At 35.7% G+C, this 20,060-nt stretch overlaps 1 pseudogene; it reads left to right on the top strand.

The window, feature by feature from the left end:
* The first annotated feature begins 1,016 nt into the window (after positions 1-1,016).
* LOC113862319 lies at positions 1,017-10,470 on the top strand (annotated as a pseudogene).
* Positions 10,471-20,060: the final 9,590 nt, after the last annotated feature.

Genomic DNA, 20,060 nt, shown 5'->3' with positions numbered 1-20,060 from the left:
AATAGTGATGCCTATAGGATTCAGTATTTTTTTTATAGATTCTAAATAATATAACATAAGTTAAAAAATGTATTGCTTTATTATTTATTAATTATACGTACATCATGAATTAATAAGTTTAATTTTAATGGATTCATTAGTAATTTAGTAATATAGTCTATTGTTATATTAATTAATGCCCAGAAAGTAATCATCATGACATTTTGGTGGAAGTTTGAATATAAGAGTAAGCTTTCAAAGATTATTGTCGATTGAATTTTACATCAATTTTTTTAACAGAAACGATTGTCCAATGCCACAAAAGTGAGGAAATATCTCACCCTTCCTTGCTGAGTGGGTCTCATCTCTCCTATGGTCAAATTTCAGAAGTGGACCAATATAAGGCACGCAAAGAAAATTGTCATATTATGCAAATTGCATCGAACATCAATAAGGATGCATGTTTAATGCAATTTGCAATTGACTTGAACTGTCTCCCAAAATTTACATAATTAAACAAGGATAATGAATTAAGATTCTTTAGATGTAAGAAAAAATGGAAAAAATCAAAGCAGGCAGCAGCTTGGAAATTTTCCTGTTAAGACAACTTAAACCTCAATCACTTTCTTTAGCAGCATCAGCAAGTATTGCACTGAGCAAACACTACTCATTTATTTCATTATCTTTGATTGACTTTGCTCTAGCCATATTCTTAGTTAAACATTTGTTTGTCTGTTTGTTCTTGGTTATATGAAGAACACTTTCAAGTTCCACCTGGAAATGTCTATTAACTATTATTAATTATCCCATAAACTTATGCCTTAAGCCTTCAGGGGAGATATATCTGTGATTTATATTAACATCTCAAGCATCAATCATATATATAGGTTGATAAAAGACCTGACGTAACTAATAAGAATTTGAAATCACAAACCAAAGAAGAAAGGGCAGAATGATATTCAAGGGTACTTCTAGCACATGAAATAGATCACTGTTTAATCACTCCAAGACCAATTAGGCGCATAGTTGCCGTGCTTGATTTGGATTCACTAATGGGTAAGCAACAAAAGATAGCTATGGAAATTGCAGTCCAAGAGTTCAATAACTTGAGTTGTTTCAAGCTAGATCTAGAGATAAAAGTTCCCATCGGAATTCAGCTCATGCAATTGCTAGTGGTAATGTCCACTTCTAACTTTTTGTCTTATTATAAGGTATAAGGTTAGGCAGAAATTTATACGGTCACTGTAGCACATAAATCACATTAGAGTTTGTCTCTCCTGCTTTCTTGTGCTTTTTGTTCTTTTTTCTTCCATTCGACGTTTTTTCCCCATTTCATTCATATCATATAGAGCATCGACGTATATACTTAGAAATTCAAAAAAGTCATCATTACTATTATAAGGATAAAACACATATTAACTTTTTTTTTTAATATCCTTGTCATCAAGTTCTCCATTCAATTTTTGATACACGAATATTGTTTCTAATATATTAAATATGAATTTCAGGATTTCAACTAAAAAATCACCTGTCGTCGTTGTCGTCGTCATTATTATTATTATTAAGTAAACTGGTAGTATAATATACCTTCATTTCTCTCATTACCGACTGATTTGTCACAAAATCAGTAAAAATGAAATAGTCTAACAGCACTATGTTGTTCATAAAATATAGCTATGGATCTGGCACAGAACAACCAAATGCTAGCCATCATTGGAACAATAGCACACAATGAAGCAACTCAAGCAAGTGAATTTAACGACACCATAAAGAATATTCTTATCTTGTCTCTAACATCTCCTACAGCCAGCGTAGAGCTATTATCTCTTCAATTACCATACTTCATCCAAGTGGGAGATGATATCAATCTACACATGCAATGCATTGCAAGCATTGTTGGAGAATTCAGATGGAGAAAAGTGACCGCAATCTATGAACTTAATAACGAGTTTTCCTCTGACCCAGGGATACTACTTGGCCTGGCTTAGAAACCAGTAAGGGAAAGTGACCAAAAAATGCTTAGAACTCTCAAATAGGACAAGAGAGAACTAGAGCTTGAAACTCTTAGTAGAGAATGAGAATTTGCTTCTTCAACTTGATACCAAAATGAGGAGTACAATGGGGTATTTATAGTATTACAAGGATGGTTCTAGAACATGGAGTATTTTATAGTATTTTAAATAAGATAATTCTAGATTAGAGATGTTTCTAGAGAATGGATAAGTCTAGAGTAAGGATATTTCTAGATTAGAGATATTTCTAGATATTGAGCCATATGATTAGGGATGTTTCTAGATATTGGGCCATATTGGGTCATACTCCCCTGGTTGGAAAAGATTCGTCCTCGAGTCTAAGTATTATCTTCATAGTAAGGCGATAGATCTGCAACGTTGAATGTAGCAAAAACTCTGTATGACTCAGGCAGTTCTATCTTATAAGCATTGTCATTGATCTTCTGTACTACTCGGAATGGTCCATCTGCTATTGGAGACAATTTAGCATTTTGCTGCTTTGGAAATCTATCCTTCTGCAGATGAATCCATACCAAATCTCCTTCTTTGAAAATAGCATGTCTTCGATGCTTATCTTGTTGAGTTTTATACTTGGTATTTTACTTCTCAATTTGTGCTCGAACTTGCTCATGAAGCTTCTTAATCTCCTTTGCTCTTTGGTCAACATCGACACTGAACTGGTTATTAGTGGAAATAGGGATCAAGTCCAATGGGCTAAGAGGTCTAGTACCATACACGACCTCAAATGGACATTTTCCAGTAGCAGGATTATTGGAATTGTTGTAGGCGAACTCAACTTAAGGTAAGATAAGATCCCATTGTTGAAGATTCTTCTGAATAAAGCTTCGTAGTAGATTTTCTAAAAGTTTATTTATTGCCTCTGTTTGTCCGTCAGTCTGGGGGTGGCTAGCATTGCTGAACTGTAGTTTAGTGCCCATCTTCTTCCATAGAGTCCTCCAAAAATGGCTTAAGAATTTAACATCTATATCCGAAGTGATGGTTTTGGAAATTTCATGAAGTCGAACAATCTCCTTGAAGAATAGATCGGCAATGTGAACAACATCATTGGTCTTTTGGCAAGGTATGAAATGGGTCATTTTAGAGAACCGGTCCACGACCACCATTACTGAGTCCTTCTGTCGTTGTGTACGAGGTAATCCTAATACAAAATCCATGCCGATATCCTCCCATGGTGCAACTGGTACTGGAAGAGGTAGGTATAGCCCAGTGTTTTGGCTTGTGGACTTGGCAAGGTGACATATTCGACACCTTTGAATGTGACGAATAACATCCCTTTCAAGTCTCGGCCAATAGAAGTTTTCTTTGATTAAGGCTATTGTCTTGTCTCGTCCAAAGTATCCGGCTAATCCTCCGTCATGTGCTTCCCAAATGATTGCTTCTCTTAAGGAGCATTGGGGAATACACAAGACATTATTTTTGAATAGGAATCCTTGTTGTCGATGGTAATTTTGGAAAGGTTGATTTTCTGTAGAGCTCCAAATGTTTCAAAAATCTGGATCATCTTGATACAATTCCTTAATAATTTCAAAACCTACTACCTTCATCTGCATTGTAGATAGTAATGCACGTCGTCGACTTAGCGCATCTGCTACACTGTTTTGAACCCCCGACTTGTGTTTAAGCAGAAACGGATAGGCTTGAAGGAACTCACTCCAGGATGCATGTCTACAACTGATCTTTTGTTGAGAATTCAAGTGTTTCAAGGCTTCATGATCTGTATAAAGGATGAATTCCTTAGGAAGCAGATAGTGACTCCAATGTTGCAGTGCTCTCACAACAGCGTAGAACTCCTTATCATAGGTGGAGTATTTGAGTTTAGCATCATTTAGCTTCTCACTAAAGAAAGCTATAGGCTTTCTTTCTTGATTGAGAATAGCGCCAATGCCGCTATTCAAAGCATCACAGCTTACTTCGAACACCTGATCAAAGTTAGGAAGTGCTAAAACTGGAGCTTCAGTTAGTCATCTCTTCAACTCATCAAAACTATTTTGAGTGCGTTCTGACCATTGAAATTTATCTCTTTTAATACAATCTGTAAGCGGGGCAACAATAGAGCTAAAATTCTTTATGAATCTTCGATAGAACGAGGCTAATCCATGAAAGCTCCGTACTTCTTGCACAGAGTTAGGGGTAGGCCAGTTGATGATTGCTTCAACCTTGCTAGGATCAACCTTGACACCTTCACTCGTAATGATGTAGCCCAGAAAATTTACTTCATTGGTCAAGAAGGTGCACTTTTTGAGGTTGGCATACAACTTTTGCTCCCGAAAAACGTCCAACACTTGGCGAATATGGTTTAGATGTTCTCCCTTATTTTTGCTATAGATTAAAATATCGTCAAAATAAACAACTACAAACTTTCCAATAAAAGTGCGTAGTACTTGATTCATTAGGCGCATGAAGGTGCTAGGTGCATTGGATAAGCCAAACGGCATGACAGTCCATTCATATAGCCCATCTCTTGTCTTGAAAGCGATCTTCCACTCATTACCACGATGTAGTCTAATCTGATTATAGCCACTGCGAAGGTCAATCTTTGAGAATATGACTGCTCCATGTAGTTGGTCTAGCATATGATCGAGTCGTGGAATCGGGAATCGATACTTTATGGTAATCTTATTCACGGCTCGACTATCCATGCACATTCTCCAACTTCCATCTTTCTTGGGCACTAATATGACAGGGACTGCACATGGACTGACACTCTCCTGTATCAATCCTTTTTTGAGGAGATCCTCCACTTGACGTTGTACTTCAGCAAGTTCATGTGGACTCATCCTATAAGCAGGTTTGTTTGGGATAACAGCTCCTGGGATGAAGTTGATGGCATGCTGGATGTCCCTTATAGGTGGTAAACCAGGAGGAATTTCTTCAGGTACCACATCTGGGTATTCTGCAAGGAGCTTTTCTATTTCTTGTGGAATAGGTGTTCCAATGTTTTGTTCGACCATGAGTAATAAGCTTGTTGATTGAGATTCTTCTCGCATCATCTTAAGTTGTGGTTTAGAGATTAGGGATACGAGTGGTTTGGCTTTGCGTGAGGTCGGGTTGACTTCTTCTGGACCCAATGGAGTCAACTTGATTCTCACTCCATCTTTGACAAATGAGTAGGTATGCTTAAATTCAGCATACATAATCTTCCGATCGTATTGCCATTGACGTCCCAATAAGAGGTGACAGGCATCCATGGGAAGGACGTCACACCAAACTTCATCTTGATATTTTTTTCCGATTGAGAAAGCAACTAGGGAACGTTTACTAACCTTAACTTCATTACCCTTATTCAGCCATTGTAGCTTGTAGGGATGTGGATGATCATCAGTAGGGAGCTTCAATTTCTCCACCATGTAGCTTGACACAACGTTTTCACAACTTCCACTATCGATGATGACATCACAAATTTTACCTTGAGTGGTGCATCGAGTGTAGAATATATTGTGTCTCATCCATGGTTCTTCTCTAACGGCTGCTGTGTGAAGACTGCGTCTAACCACTAAGGCTTCTCCATGATCTGCTGGGGTCAACTCTTCATCAAATACTGGAAGACTGTTGAAATCATTTTGGTAGAATTCAAGTTCTTCTTTAGATGCTTCGTAGGCCTCTCCTTCAATGATAGTGACAACTCTTCAATTGGGACAGTTGGAAGCAATGTGCCCATAACCCTGGCATTTGAAGCATTTGGGCGATTTGGATTGGGTTGCTTGTTTGGGGCTAGTGTCTTTAACAGGGTTGGAAAGGGTTTTGTTTGGAGCTGTAGGTTGCGATGGTTGAGCTTTGCGAGGGGTAAAAGGGCTTCGTGAGGATGATGGTTGGAAAATTGATCTTTTAGGGAGTTGCTTTTCGACTCGAATGGCTAACTTGATGACATCATCTAGGGTCCAATACTGTTGTAGTTGGACAAGTTGGGAAATTTTAGGATTTAGCCCTCCAAGAAATCTAGCAATTGTTTGTTCTTCCTTCTCTTGTATATCGCATTTCATCATCAATAATTCAAATTCTCTAGTATACTCTTCTACTATCTTAGAATCCTGGCATAAATTATGGAGCTTAATAAAATTATCTTGATAGTAGTGGTCAGAAAGAAACTTACGAGTGAGTTCTTTTTTCATTTTCTCCCATGTCTTTATCTTGCTTCGGTCTTCCCGCTCACGTTTCTTCTTTATATTTTCCCACCAAATGGATGCATGCTTCTTCAGTTTAACAGCGACAATCTTGACCTTTTGTTCATCCGGAATATCTTTTAATTCGAACACACGCTCCACTGTCTGTAGCCAATCCACAAATTCATCTGGCTATAGTCTCTCCTCAAATTCAGGAATGTCTATCTTGATGTTGTCGAAGTAGCCTCGAGTGCTATTTCTTCGTGGGTGACTGGTGTTAGACGAAGAGTCACTTTCTTCAGAATCATTTTCTAAATTAGAGTTCCTTCGATGATTAAGTAGAGCTTGTTGTTCCTTCACAATTTCTTGTAGTTCTTGAATTTGTCGGCGTAACTCGTCCATCTCGATCTCTTGAGCATTCCTTCAGTTTTGGCATCTTGGTGGCATTTTGTTGTATAGGTGTGAATAAAATTATGAAAAGGTTTGGGATAATATGCGGCGCAACACTGTTGAATGCGTGGTGCTCACGCGACTGATGATGTCACTGTCTTCAACCTCTCCTGAGCGCGTCTACGGTGTTGGCTTGTTAAGAAATAACTCAAAATGCTTCTTAAGAGTGACCGAAACTATCTTCAATAAGGAAAGAAGCGAAGAGAATTTAGGTGAATTCTAAATGACCAAGAGCGTAGGAAGCTGGGAACCTGGCTCTTAATACCAAATGGCTCAGAAACCAGTAAAGGAAAGTGACCAAGAAATGCTTAGAACTCTCAAATAGGACAAGAGAGAACTAGAGCTTGAAACTCTTAGTAGAGAATGAGAATTTGCTTCTTCAACTTGATGCCAAAATGAGGAGTACAATGGGGTATTTATAGTATTACAAGGATGGTTCTAGAACATGGAGTATTTTATAGTATTTTAAATAAGATAATTCTAGATTAGAGATGTTTCTAGAGAATGGATAAGTCTAGAGTAAGGATATTTCTAGATTAGAGATATTTCTAGATATTGAGCCATATGATTAGGGATGTTTCTAGATATTAGACCATATTGTTAGGGATGTTTCTAGATATTGGGCCATATTGGGTCATGGCCTCTCCTATTCTCTTAGACTTGTTGGTTCTGAGATTGATAACCATTTAGCTTTGTCTTCCTTAACCACTCTATCAGATCCAAAAGCTACAATTGAACACGAACTTAATAAGCTCAAAAACAAGAGTAAAAGGGTGTTCTTGATTGTTCAATCTTCTTTAGAATTGGCTACTATGCTTTTTGATAAAGCAAAGCATATGGGTTTGATGGGAAAAGGTTCTGCGTGGGTTATGATAGTTTTTGGTGTAGGTAAGATGAGTAAGATAATTGAAATATATTAGTAGGAATTGTTGAAAATGATAGTTGAAGAAGTTTTAATAAGAGACTCAAGAGATGAAGAATTGATAGTTTGATTACTTCTTGTCATTTACAATGTGATAGAATGCCTATTTATAGTCATTTTCCACCATTATATTTGGTAGTTCAATATTTTAGAACTATCTTGAAACTAAAAGATTTACGATGTTCTAGAATGCTTTCTAGAAGTATTTACAAACTAGAAGATAAAAATAATTTTTTCTAAATTGTTCCATATAATTTTCTAAACTATTCTAAAAATTTGTATTATTTTCTAATAGGTTATCCGAGATGGGGTTGCTGACCTTCTTGATTCCGTTAATTCTTCTGTTATTTCTAACATGCAAGGAGTTATTGGATTTAAGACACACTTCATGGAAAAGAAAGAGGAAATTAGAAAGTTCAAGTTCAAATTTTGAATAAGGACACACTTCATGGAAAAGAAAGAGGAAATTAGAAAGTTCAAGTTCAAATTTCGAATAAGCTTTGCACTGGAGTTCCCTGAAGAAGAGAACAACAACCCAAGTTTCTTTGCACTTGATCATATGATGCAACTTGGGCTTTTGCTCAGGCTGCAGATGAATCATCACAAGGGAAGTTCACCCTTGAAGAATTTTCAAAAAAGATTATATCAAATAAATTTGATAGACTTCGTAGAAATACTAGTTTCAATATAATAAATGTGATAGGAAAAAGTTATAGAGAAATGGCATTTTGGTCTCCAGAACTTGGTTTTTCCAAGAGTGTTGGTATATATATGGTTTATTGGCCTGGAGGCTTACATTTAGTACCTAAAGGTTGGACACACAGTAATCAGCAACAGTCATTGAAAATAGGAGTGCCTGCAAATGGTGCTTTTACTCAGTTTGTGGATGTGAAATATAATCAGAGCAATAATGAAACTTCCTTCACCGGTTTCTCAATCCATGTGTTCAAAGTAGCTGTTAAAAAATTGGGTTATCACTTACCATATGAGTTTGTTTCCTTTAGTGGCTCTTATGATTAATACTTAAATCTAAGTTATTGTTTCTGATGTAGAAATTAGATGCTGCAGTTGGAGATCCATCAATAATGGCATATAGATATCATTTAGTTGACTTCTCACAATAGTATATTAATTATGGCCTCGAAATGGTGGTTACTCAAAAGCTAGTTAAATCAAAAGAAACATGGATGTTTTTGTATGCCTTTACAACAAAGATGTGGTTGATGATGGCTGCAACACATATTTTCATAGGGTTTGTTATTTGGTTGATTGAACATGAAGTTAATGCAGACCTAAAAGGATTTGGGGCCATGCTTTGGCTTTTAGTCACCATAATATTTAATTCATATGGTAAGTCCAGAAACATTTTCTTTATCAATAAATTTATATAATACTGTCATGCTTCTTTGTCCAATTTTCCAGAGTTTCAAAATAAACAAAATCAGTATACTGTGTATAGCAATTCTTAGTTTCGAAATGCATGTTGAAATATCCTCCGTTTCCTCAATATTACATATAGCATATGATATTGAATTATTGAGCACTGGCCCATAGCTTTTCAATCTCACTCTTTTTAACTTTTGAAAAGCCTAGTCTTGGTACATTCACAATAAGCAGGAGAACCAATAAAAAGTCCCTTAGCTAGAACTGTGCTGGCACCATGGCTATTTGTTATCCTTATTGCAACAAGCACTTTCACAACAAGTTTGACATCAATGGTGACTGTTTCTCAATTAGAACCATCAGTGTTAGACATTTAGACTCTTCAGTAAAGAAATTCCTTGCTTGTTTTTTATGAAAATTCTTTCATTGTCAAGTATTTGACTGATGTATTGAAATTAAAGCCTGAGAACATTAAGAAAACGAATTCCGTAAGTGATTACCTTGCTGCCTTTCAAAACAAGAGTATTGAAGTGGCTTTCTTTGTTGCGCCTCATGCTTAAGTCTTTTTGGCAAAGTACTCATGCAAGAGCCTTGTGAAAGTAGGGAACACTTTCAAGCTTGGTGGCTTTGGTTTTGTGGGTTTCTCTCCTCTCATTCTCACTGTTTCACGATTCATGTTTGGTATAGCAGTAAGAATTGGAGACTTTAATGGTTTTTGATTTTTTTTTCACTTTTAATTATGACAACTACTTTATTTTCATTTTGTTTTTTGTTTTTAAAGACTTGTACATGAAACAAAAAATAATATAAAGGTTTCCTGTATAAATCTTGAAAAGAAAAAATAAAAATAAGGTAATTGTTTATAATTAAAAGTAAAAATAAGAAATAAAAGTAGGAAACCAAAATATTTTCATATATTTTATCATGCTAATATTTCAATTTGTCCAATGTTCACTCCTACCAAATTTAATTAAGAAGACTTAACGCATGCTATTTTAAAAAATGATTTTCCTACTTAAAAGCATCATGATCCTTTCATGTTAGTTTTCATCATGTTATGAGAAGAAAAGATACAAAATAATTACAGCAAGACCCATCATTATTTCTGTACGTTCCATTGACTTTACTTGTGTCTTTCTTTCTTATAGCATGACGCTTGTCAATACCAATGTGAAAGGATTTAATTTAAATCCTTTTTAAATCCTGGTCTAGTAGTAAATATTTTTGGGATTTGATACCTTAGGTATTTCCAAAGGGTTCCTCACTGGCTACTAAAAGAGATATGTTATCGATAGAAGACACTGCAAATTGTTCTCCTGAGAGCAACACAAAAGATGTAGCAATAGGATTTTAGCCTTTTTGTGGGCTAATTTTCATCGGTTCTATTGTTGCTAATGTGGCTTTGTCATATTATGTGATTTGTTTGTTTAGAAAGAATGTAGAAACTTTGACTAGCCGCATAAAATTAACATTAACACAATTATGGAGAATATGGAGATGGACAACCACATATTTTACTACAAGACTTCAACCAAGGAGCATGGGAAGAGTAAGTACTCCCACAAGAACAAGAAATAATGAGGAGACAATCACTATTAGTTAGCATCACAGTTACCCATCTTTTAATAATGATAATTAGCTTCCTATAATAGTAGTTAGTTGATTCATTTAGTTTGTTAGCTGTATCATCTCATTGCCCTTCTATTTGATCATGAGTGTCATGTACTTCCCTAGTTAAGCAATAATATGCATCCTGAAATGTTACCCTTACTCTAAACATAACTCTAGCATTTGCCATCTTTATCTTAATGATTATTAGAAAGAAAATAGTACAATCACTTAAAAGAAAATGGAGGGGTGAGAATCATCATGATAATGAAGAACACATAGGCATTCAGATTATAGCTTAGTAAATTTTACAATCAATTGTAACTAAAAAAAGTCAGAACAATTTTGAAATGCATGAATAATACTTAGAATGCTATTCTTTCTCAATATACAAAAGCATGATGGCTCGTATCCTTTGTCAGTAAACAAGGTGAATAGTCAAGAGTTCATGTTTCATCTTGCTTCTTGCAGGATTTATCTTTATTCACAAAGGTAGCCAAAATGGTGGAATGCTATCATTGACCAACAATCGATAGCACGTATATAGATTACCTTAAATTAGCGCCATAGGAACTCCTGGTACCAATTTGTATTCTTTCTTTCTTTGGGTCCCCTAGCTGGAATTTTTCTCCTTAGGTATTCATCGCTTACTCATGTGGCACACACCTCTTGTTCTTATATTCAAAATGTTCTTTAGGTTTGTGCCATTCTCTTCTCTGATTCAATGCATACTTATATACTGCATATTTACATAATTTTATTCATTATAACTCTCTAGCTAAATTTATTATTCTCAAGTTCAAGCACGTATTTTCATTAACTTTTTTAATCAGATGCTCATTAGACAATTGCAAAAAGGAATAAAATTATATAGATACCTATAAAAATATAAATTTAAATAAGATACGTACACTTATTAGATTGAGATACAATCGGTTCTTGATGAATCCACCTTTTATTATATTTTTACTTGCCTTTTTGGTGCTCTTTGATGGGAAAAATGGACTTAGATGTTGCAAATAATATAGAAATCACATTTTGAGTAAATATCATAGGTTTATTAATTTTTGGTTAATTTGCATTTAATTACATAGATATAGATTGCAATGTTAATTATCTTGATAATTTTGCAGAATTCCCAAGTTAATTCTGAGATATCTTGGCCCTTGGATGAAAGTTGCCTCCAAAGTAGCCACTTTTAGGAGCAAAAGTGGGTACTACAGCAAGTCTAGGCATTAAAGATTCCAAAGTAGCCACTTTCAAGTCCAAAAGTGGCAACTCCAGAGAGCTCCAAGGACGCCATTTTGGAAGCATTTTGAGCATGGCCACTATTGCCTTTCATAGTGGCTACGCGCATCAAAAGTTGCCACTTTCAAGTCCAATAGTGGCAACTCCAGAGAATTGACAAACTTACGTGAATTGCACGTGGACACTCATTTGGCCCAAAGTGGACACTTTCAAAGCAAAAAGTGGACACTTTGCTGACATGGCATCCAATATAAATAGGTTTTAGGAATTAGGGTACGGGACTTTTTTTACACTTTACACATTTTTCCTTTGCCAAATTGAGACAATTTCCCAGAACATTGGAGTCTTGGGTGACAGCCAAGGATCCTCTATAGGTTTTAATTTCCAATTTCCCTTTTTATTTTTGTTAAATTTACATTAATGCGGCTTACGTTCTTGCATTCCTTTCTTTCATTTGTGAAGCCCATCCACATGGAGGGGGCTAAACTTCCTTGTAATTCCTAGTCAATGCACATGAATCTTGAATTCTTGGGATTAATTGCAATACAAATCTTTCTTTCCTTAAATTTATTGACCCCAATCTTTGAATGAAATGTAATTTGCATGAAGGGAACATTGCTTAATGAACCCTAAATTACCCAACGAAATTTGAATTCAAAATTGCTTAATTTTGATTAATCCTTGAGATTGTTTAATCTTAGGGATAGAGATTGGAGCCCATTAAGATGCTTAATTTTAATTGGGATGTTAAAGTTAATTTTCGCTTGTTAGATTAACTTAATTCAAGGGAAAGAAAGGGGATTATTGAATCATTTGAAAGAATAGTGATGGAACTCATTGATTGACTAGGGATTACTCATTTTAATTGATTGAATTTCATTAATTCACATTTCGTCCATGATTTAAATCTGGAAATAAACAAAAAAATCTCCCCATTTTACTTGCTTTAAAATCCATGTTTACACTTGTTCGATGTATGTTCCCAACCAAAAATTCCCTGGAGACAACCTAGAATAACACCCTAGTACTGCATTCATTTCTTGCATATTTGATGAGGATTAACGACAATCTTTTGCATGACGAGTAGCTAAATTCGTTTCATCAGTTCTAAGATATTATTAGAAACCATATTTCTAAAGTATTATTTAATTAAACAGACATTACCAGAGAGAAATACCGTGCACATAAAGTGATTATGCAGAGTGTTGTTAGAAAAATACTACGTGCGTGGTTACTTTCTACATTGATAGTAATCATGCCAGAAGCGCGAGAATTTTATAGAAAGTTTGGGGTGAAATTGTCGCCTTCTTGCTGCAGCGAGAGGTCTCTCGCTGTAGTGACAAAGCGACAGTTTAGGGTGCATTTCTGGGTTCAGTCTCCCTGCAGCGAGAGAGTCTCGCTGTAGCAAGATTCTACAGAAACCAGAGTGTAATTTCTGTTGAGATTTTTGCTATAGCGAGACAGGGTGCCGCTGCAGCGAGAATATTTTGCTGTAGCGAGAGTGTCGCGACTAGAGAGGTATTTAAGGGGTTAGGGTTTGGGGAAAGTCATTTCCCACTTCTCCCTTCAAACTCTCTCTCCTTTCCCTTGATTCCCAAGTCATTCTTACCAATTAAATTGCCTCTAAAGCTGTTCGTGAGCTAGATTAAAGGTTAGATTCATGTTGGGAACGCTTAGAGGTGAGTTTTAATGGTTAGAGTTTCAATTTTTGTCCCTCTTCTCTGTTTTTCGGGTTCTCTTTGATTTCTCATGGATTTTTCCATGTGTTCTAGGGACGAAATTCTTGTGGAGAACATTTTCTACCATTGTTTGTGCATGGGTCTTCAATTTGAGGTAAGGGAGACTCTACCCTATCTCATTTTTGTTAAATTTCATTTAATTGCTATGTGTGACCATGTGATTGAGATAAGAGGTCAAAATATGTGTGTTTTGATAAGAATTCCATGTTAGATATGATGAAATAAACATTGAATGATGGTTGCGATAGAGTAATTTGATTGTGGTTAGGTTGTCATACTCTTGATTTATGAATGTGGATTATGTTGAATGTTGTGTGCATAGAATTGTTGTGCATTAAATGTAATGTGAATAAGTGTGGGCATTTGTGCCATGTACTGTGAATGAATATGGGCATATATGCGTAATATAAATGAATGTAGGCCTAAGTGCCGTGTACAAATATGAATATTATGTGTAATGAAAATATGTGTGAATGAGGCATGTTAAATGTGGTTGTAATGATGCTATGAATGATTCAGCGATACACTAGAGGTGTGGAAGATGGGGACGGTAGAAATACCTTGGGAAAGAGAGAGTGGTGGTGACATCAACAGCGAGCGTGGGTGCACCACAGGCCACACATTCTCCTCCTGACTAGACCTCTAACCACTACTTTTGCTGAGCGACTCATGATCGCCCACATGGTATCTGCGAGATGGGGGTAATAAGCGACCATCTATGGTGGAAACTGTGATCACAGTACCACAGTGAGCGTGGCTACGTGCAGTGAGTGCAAGTGTGTGTGTGAAATGTTTTGGTGCCGTTAGTGCATCAGTTATGAACTGAAATAAAATACTTGAAAATGTTGCTTGTGATTACCTAGACATGAGTAGAATACGTTAGAATACATGTGGATGTGCAAGGTGAGTCTCTATGTTATATGTGTATCGAATAGTGTAGAGTACTCACCCTTACATTTATTTTTCAGGTGACCAAGACGATTAGCACCGAGCTCAATGAAGGGACAGATGAGACTGCTATAGGATTAAAATTTATTTGAACTCTGATGTAATTGAATTAATCCTGTAGCAATGATTTGATGCAAGTTATAACCCATCCTTATTTTGAATATTTTAATGAACTATGTATGGAAAAAACTATTTTTAAATGAAGATTTGTTTTTTCCCATATTTTGAAATTTGATATTTGAAATTAAATTTAAGGTGTTACATATTTTCCTGACAACACTCTGCATAATCACTTTATGTGTGAATAGTGATCACGCTCAATAATGCTAGCTATGGATTTAGGTAGACATAATGGAATAGGAAACTAAAACAATAATAGATCAAATCCTTATCATTCAAAGAGTAAATGCAAACTAGAGGAGTCCCCAAATGGAGAATTGATGAAAAAAGTTCTTGATCCCAAAATGCACTTCCAAAAGCTCCAAACATCGTCAATGACTGGCTAAAACTAAGATGTTATAGTCATAGTCCTAAGGTTTTTTAAATAGAGTTTCAAAACTGAAAGAATTCTTTTAATTTGACTCTCATGATAAAGAGCACGGTCACACACATAACCATACATATGCTTTGAAGCACAGGCATGTTTGTTCAAGCGAGGTCCTATTTTTCTATCCAATTTGAACTCAAAATTCAATTGTGACCTTCTCATGTTAAATTGCACAAATAATATAAAAATTAGTCTAAAATCATAATACAATAACAGTCATATATGTAAATATAGGCTGTTAAAACATATCAAAATATAGACTTATCAACATCCTCATACTTGAGATTTGCTTGCCCTTAAACAAAGTCCTGGCTAAGAATAATGGATCAACTTAAAATATATCATCCCAACAAGTAACTCGAGAAATATGAGATCAGAAGACTGTCAGACCTATAATTTATTATTGAGTAATCTGTAATGTTTTGTACTTGTTAAATGTTAATTGAAAGATTATTTGGTAATAGAATAGATTTACATGGAGTTTGAAATTATTAACAAAAAAAAAAGTGAACACTAAAGTTGGCGAAAACGGTACCAAAATGTTCTTTTCAAAATTTTGCCTATAAATAAGGGCCTTGCGCGAAATTTTCATTTTTTTACACTTTTCAAAGGTTCTAGAAAGACCCAAGGCCATACAACACCATTTTCTCTCATACTAAACTCTCATAAACTTATATTTCTCACCAGATCTAAGATTTTACGTCTGTTCTAAAGGATTTGAAGTAAGTTTCTATAAGTTTGAAGTTAGATTTACCATTTGTTTCTCTTCTTCTTTTCTTTCTTATAGATATTTGATGATATCTTAGGAGAAACTTCATTGTAGAGCTAAATCTTCGGTGGATCTTACCTTAAAACAAGTAATATTCGGTAGATCTGGTGTAAATCGCTGTTCTAAGGTAAGGGGAGCTTACTTTAACTATTAAACGATGTTTGGAACGATTTGACATGCTATTACAACAAGTTTTGAGGTAATTTTGTCAAATCTCTTGGATAAAAGCTATTTTTAAGCTGTAACTGCTATTAATTGATTTGAAATACTAAGATTTGGCTAAAATATTATGAATTATTTTAGCTGAGCTGAGCTGTTGAAAATATGATTTTGTCTGTGCTGTATCATACTTAGGTATATGACTTACTTTAGTGTAAAACCAAGTTACACATTTAGGTGGGTAGACGTGTAACGATAGAGCATTCTGAGCTATGCTGTCTAGATCCAGATATCAGAATGGGGTCGCTCTTGAACTAACTCAGTTCCTTCTGGAATACTTAGGCTGTGAAAGCAATTGAAAACTATTTTCATGTTGTACATTAGATGGGTTAGGAATGCATGGGGTTGTTGCTGCAAGTAATATTTTGCTTTCTATATATGATTTTTCTTTTGTAAGTTCACCCTTGCATTTCTGTCTATGCTGTTGTGTGTGTGTCCACTGCGATGATCGTACGATAGTACGTGAGCAGATGTAGCAGGTGTTGCATTTATTTCACAGGCTAAGGGGCTAGTGGAGAATTGTTAAAAGGCTAGAGTCGAGTAATTTTGCAATAAAGTTTTTTTCCTTATATTTTGAGACCTCATATTGAGGAAGTTATGTAGTATAATTTTTTGTGTGTTTTGAGTATTACAAACTAAATGTAATTATGTTGTTCTGTTGGATATTGTTATAAGGAAGTTTGTTTATTTTCAATGAAAAGAGAATTTTATACTTATATTCTCCATCATTTATCTATCTTAACTAAGTAAGTGGTGTATAAATAATATTTAAGTTCCTTATTAAAAAGGGTAGTGACATTTTAGTGGTATCAGAGCAAGGTCTAGGTATACTTAAGGGGTGAGGTTGTTAGGCGTTAGTTGTGCATATTAGGCATGTGAGTCTTAATTATGAATCTTATATCATAATTTCTAATCATCAAGTTGTGAGGGAACGAGCTTGATCACCTCGGTTCTCAAACACAAAAGATGTAGGAAATTTTGGTATATGATACTTGGGTGAGCTATAGGCGAGTCATGTTGTGTGAATAATAGACTGTTAAGTTAAGTTGTAAATGATTACTGAGATAAGTGTGTTTGCTATGCTGTGTGAATGCTAATATGATGTTATGCTAAGCGCTAAATTGATTAAATTGCTATGATATACTTAATATGAATATATTATTGTAAGCTAAATTTATGAATATAGTTATGTTGTGGTATTGCTAAATGTGTTGAATGTTAGTAATCTAAGCTAGTTTTATTTTATATATTAAGATGGCTATACCGAAAAGGTCTACTGCAAACCCTCATCCTCCTGCTGATGTGAACCAAATGGCTCATGGCATGGAGGCTATGACAGTCACAGTGAGGCAAAGTCTAGAAGTGATATAGTAGTAACAAGCTGCAAATCAAGCCGCTGTTGTAGCATAGGCAGCAACAACCACTGCCTCGACTCTACCTTCTCTTGAATATTAGGGATTGTCTGAGTTCAAGAAGAATGATCCGCCTAAGTTTACTGGAGTTGATGGGTCGGATGCGGTTGAGCAGTGGATTAGAGATATTTGTGTGATAAACTTAGGGTTGTTGATGAGCGATCTAGGATGTGAAATAGTAGTATTGACACCTAATATGAGTTCGATCAAGACTTTGAAAGTTTGTGTTAGGTGTCCCATAGTAGTTGAGGGATGAAGGTAGAAGGTAAATCTTATTTGTATCTCCATGTCAGGACTAGATGTAATCTTAGGGATGGATTAGCTAACTACCAATTGTGTAGTGATCGATTGTGGGCAGAGATGTCTGATTTTTCTTGAGCAGCAGGGCTATGTTAAGCTAACTTCTACTCGTCAAGTAGAAGCATCCTTGAGTTAAAGGGTCTCTTGTTATATTCTTTTGGTCATTATGAATACAGAGAATGAGCAGAGTTTGCAGTATATACTAATAGTACGGAAATTCCCTGAGATCTTCCAGAGGATATTCCTGGAATACCTCTACATAGAGAGGTGGTGTTTGCTACAGACTTGATTCCTGGAGCTTAACCAGTGTCTGTAGCACCTTACAGAATGAAGTCAAAAAAGTTAATGGAGCTTAAGGAGCAGATTGAGGATCTAATGCAGAACTGATGATTAGGCTGAGTGTATCACCTTGGGAAGCACCAGTTCTATTGGTAAAAAGAAGGATGGAAGTTTTTGGTTGTGTGCTGATTTTCGTAAGCTAAATAAGTTGATAATCAAGAATTAGTACTCGTTGCCACGTATTGATTATTTGATGGATCAGTTATGAGGCGCTAAAATATTCTCTAAGATTGATTTGAAGTCTGGGTACCATCAGATCGGAGTAAAGGATGAAGATATCCCAAAGACAACATTCTGCACTAGATATGGTCATTATGAGTATATAGTGATGCCTTTTGGAGTCACTAATGCTCTGATAGTGTTTATGAACTACATGAACTGGATCTTTAGACCTTTTATAAATCGGTTTGTAGTAGTCTTTATTGATGATATCTGGGTTTATTCTAGTTCACCAGAGGAACATGTAGAGCATTTGAGGACTGTATTAGGTATTTTGAAGGAGAAACAATTGTATACTAAATTGTCTAAGTGTGAGTTTTGGCTAGAGGAAAGTGAAGTTCCTTGGCCATGTTATTTCAGTTAAGAGAATTGTAGTTGATCCTTCCAAAGTTAAAGTAGTGTTGCAGTAGGAAAGGCCCAAAATAGCTACAAAGATTCAAAGTTTTTTGGGCTTAGCAGGTTACTACCGGAGATTTATAGAGGGATTTATAGCTACAATGACACGGTTAACTTGCCGTGATCAACCTTTTGTATGGACTGAGAAATGTGAGCAAAGATTTAATGAGTTGAAGCAAAGACTAACTTCCTCACTGGTGTTGATTCTCCCTGATACTAGCTGGCCATTTGAGGTGTATTGTGATGCTTCACATCAAGGATTAGGTGTGTGTTAATGCAAGATAAAAGGGTGGTAGCTTATGCGTCTCGCCAGTTACGAACTCCTGAGTGAAGTGACCTGACCTATGACCTTGAGTTAGCTGTTGTAGTCTTTACTTTAAAGGTGTGACAGCACTATCTTTATGGAGCTCCGTTTGATGTGTATAGTGATCACAAGAGTGTAAAGTATTTTTTTGATCAGTGAGAGTTAAATATGAGGCAGAGGCATTGGATGAAATTCCTTAAGGATTATGATTTTTAGCTCCAATACTATCCAGGAAAAGCTAATATTGTGGTGGCTGATGCATTAAGCAGGAATGTGGTTTAGGCATTTTCCTTAAGAGTTAGTGAAACTCTTTTGTAGAACAATTCTGAGACCTGAATTTACATGTGGACTTATCACCTGAAAAGATTAGTTGTGGCTGGATTGTGGTAACTAACAATTTCTTGCTGGAAATTAAAGACAAACAGTTGTTGGATCCTATGTTATGTCAAACTGTATTTCTCTTGGGGATATATAAGACAAAGAGTTTTAGTAGAGGTGCTGATGGTATTCTCAGATGCCAAGGTTGAGTCTGTGTCCTTGGAGATGTTGAATTAAAGAGAGCAATTTTAGAAGAAGGATATAAGGGTAGTCTCAACATTTATCCTAGTGTTACCAAGATGTATCAAGATTTGAAGTAGATGTTTTGGTGGTCAGGCATGAAGCGAGAGATAACTGAGTTTATTAAAGCTTATTTGACTTGCCAGAAGGCAAAGGCAGAGCACTAAAGTCTTGCAGGAGAGTTGCAAATGATGGAAATTCTGGAGTGGAAGTGGGACCATGTGACTATGGATTTGGTGTCCTATCTGCCTAGAACAATTAAGAATCATGATGCTGTGTGGGTCATAGTTGATAGGTTGACCAAAAGTGCGCATCTTTTGCCGATCAACATGACCTATAGCTTGGAGAAATTAGTAGAATTGTACATTAGAGAGATTGTCAAGTTGCATGGAGTATGTTCTAGTATTATCTCTGATAGAGATCCTCGATTCACTTCTCATTCGCAGATAGATGGTCAATCTAAGTGTACTATTCAGACCTTAGAAGACTTGTTGTAGACTTATACTGTGGAGCAGATTGGTAATTGAGAGGATATATTTCCTTTGGTAGAATTTACTTATAATAATAGCTATCATTTAAGTATAGAC

This window comes from Abrus precatorius, unplaced genomic scaffold, assembly GCF_003935025.1.
Source record: "Abrus precatorius isolate BTA unplaced genomic scaffold, Abrus_2018 Scaffold3, whole genome shotgun sequence".
NCBI lineage: Eukaryota > Viridiplantae > Streptophyta > Magnoliopsida > Fabales > Fabaceae > Abrus > Abrus precatorius.
The sequence above is the reverse complement of the archived record's forward strand: the minus strand, read 5'-3'. Positions and strand labels throughout refer to the sequence as shown.